This window comes from Lactuca serriola, chromosome 8, assembly GCF_051521515.1.
Source record: "Lactuca serriola cultivar US96UC23 chromosome 8, Lser_US96UC23_V15, whole genome shotgun sequence".
Lineage (NCBI taxonomy): Eukaryota > Viridiplantae > Streptophyta > Magnoliopsida > Asterales > Asteraceae > Lactuca > Lactuca serriola.
Window position 1 is genome coordinate 30390405 of NC_136415.1, and position 2277 is coordinate 30392681.

General features: G+C 40.9%; 1 non-coding gene across 1 annotated transcript; it reads left to right on the forward strand.

Annotated features, from left to right (window-relative positions):
• The first annotated feature begins 1745 nt into the window (after positions 1 to 1745).
• Positions 1746 to 1852, forward strand: LOC145071571 (small nucleolar RNA R71). The gene has a single exon (XR_013690577.1). It is a non-coding gene; the product is annotated as a small nucleolar RNA R71 (small nucleolar RNA).
• Positions 1853 to 2277: the final 425 nt, after the last annotated feature.

Genomic DNA, 2277 nt, shown 5'->3' on the forward strand with positions numbered 1-2277 from the left:
AATGAGAAACGGAACGGATGCTCTTGGTTTAGTGCGTTTGACTTGATTAAGTGTCATGATTTCTCCCTCCATGAGTTTTTCCAATTCTTCAAGTTCATTGTCTTCATCAACATTTAACACTTCACCTTTAACATCGTATCCTTGAAACCCATCTTGCATTCCAAAATCTTCCTTATCATCACCAACCCTTAATGTAAGCTTGGATTCACGAACACCCACTAAAGCTCCAACAGTATTTAGTAAGGGCCGACCAAGAATGATTGGGACATTAGTATCCATGATAACAAAATCAACTAGGAAAACAAACTTCCTAATTTTAACAAGGATGTCCTCTACAATCCCTCTTGGATGAGTCACTGAACGATTGGCCATGTGAATTGTCATTTTTGTAGCCTTCATTTTCTGAATATTAAGCTTCTCATAGAATGTGTAAGGCAATAAATTAATGCTAGCCCCAGAATTGGCTAAAGCATAAGTCTTCAAGTTGTTACCAAATTCACGTGGGAGAGCGAGGCGTCCAGGATCTCCCATCTTTTTTGGTATCTCTCCCAACACAGCCCTCGAGCTTTGCTCACTTAGAATTACCTTAGAATTCTTTTTCAATTCATGTTGAGTGTCTATTAAATCTTGGAGGAACTTAGCGTATTCTGGAACTTTTGCAAGTGAATTAATAAACAGAGTATTAATAGAAATACCCTTTATTTTCTGAATAAACTCTAGATGCTCCCTTTCCAGTGGACTAAGATTAGCTCGAGACGGGAATGGCAAAGGTGGTCGATAAGCCGAGACGGTTTCTGAAATTTTCTGTTCAGACAAGGGCCACGACGTGGACAAATAAGTCCCACGATGTGGTTTCTGTATTTTAGCAACATTTTCGTTCTCGAGTTTTGGCTTCTTCGGCTCTGGATCGAACTGTTGTGGCTCCTCTTCTAGTGCCTATAAAAATTCAGAGATTGCCTCTTTTTAGTATCAATAGCCATAACATGAGGTTAAGTCTTCTTCTCGGGAAATTGTGAGGATAAATTTTTTTTCACCAAAGTAGCGAGTTGATTAACTTGGACTTCTAAATTATGAATTGACGCTTGATGATTTCTTAACGAAGCTTGCTAGTCAATCATCATTTTGTGCTGTTCCTTCATCATATTCAGGTGTTCCCTTAGCACTGCATCGGTATCATTGTGCCTTTTCTCGGATGCTTCCATAAATCGGGTTAAAATATTTTCCAAGTCTACTTTCTTCTTGGGTGGTGGCTGCTCTTTTTGGTAGAAGCCTCGGCATGTCTGCTTAAATTTCTCCTCTTTTTGCTTCTTGTACTCTTCATATGGCTACCACTCTTTCTTTGGTTTTCTCCAATCTTCATCATACTTGTCCCCACTCGAGTAGCAAACTTGAGCCTCTTATTCCCGTACTCATCCAAATGGTAATCTTTGGTCAAATTTGGGCCAGTACATCTCTCGCAACCAACTCGAATTGCATGAATTGATTGGTCCATTTGGGTCAATCTCCTATCCATAGTGTTAAGCATTGCCATCACAACAGCCATTTCTTCAGTTTGTGCACCTCCACTGCCTTTTATTCCGTCACGCCCTGGGTTGTGATACTCACGAGAGTGCTTTGAAAATTCTTCAATCAGCTCCCTGGCCTTATTTGGGTTCTTCTTTGTTAGTGGTCCTTGCGAATCAAGGAGTTTTCTAGTCATCACATTCACCACATCATAGAATATCGACATCTCTTGCTGAATATTTAGGTCATGTTGAGGAAAACTCCTTAACAACCCCTTGTAGCGTTCCCATGCCTCGTATAATGACTCCCCCGGATTTTGCTCAAAGTTGGCAATCGCCTTCTTGAGTTTAGAAATTTTGGAGGGTAGGCAAAACTGATCTAGAAATTTCTCACGCTGTTGGGCCCATGTGGTGATTGTACCAAATGGAAGTGCCTTCAACCAATCTTTTACAGCTCCTTTGAAAGTGACTGGTAACATCCTTAGCCAAGTTGTCTCCCTTGGGATATTAGGAGTATTAAAATAATCTGCAATATCATTGACCTCGTCTAAATGCTTGAAAGCATCCTCATGATCTTTCCCATAAAATGGGATATCCTTGAGTGCAGTAAAGATATGTCCCTTTAACTCGAATGTGGCATTGGCAGGAATCGTAGGACGTACTAAACGCGGCCCTACATCATCTCGAATGCACTTCTTGTAATCCCCCATGGCCATCTCATCAATGTTCGCCATTTCGTTCTCCGGCTCGTTCTCGGGTTCACTAGTATAAAGTC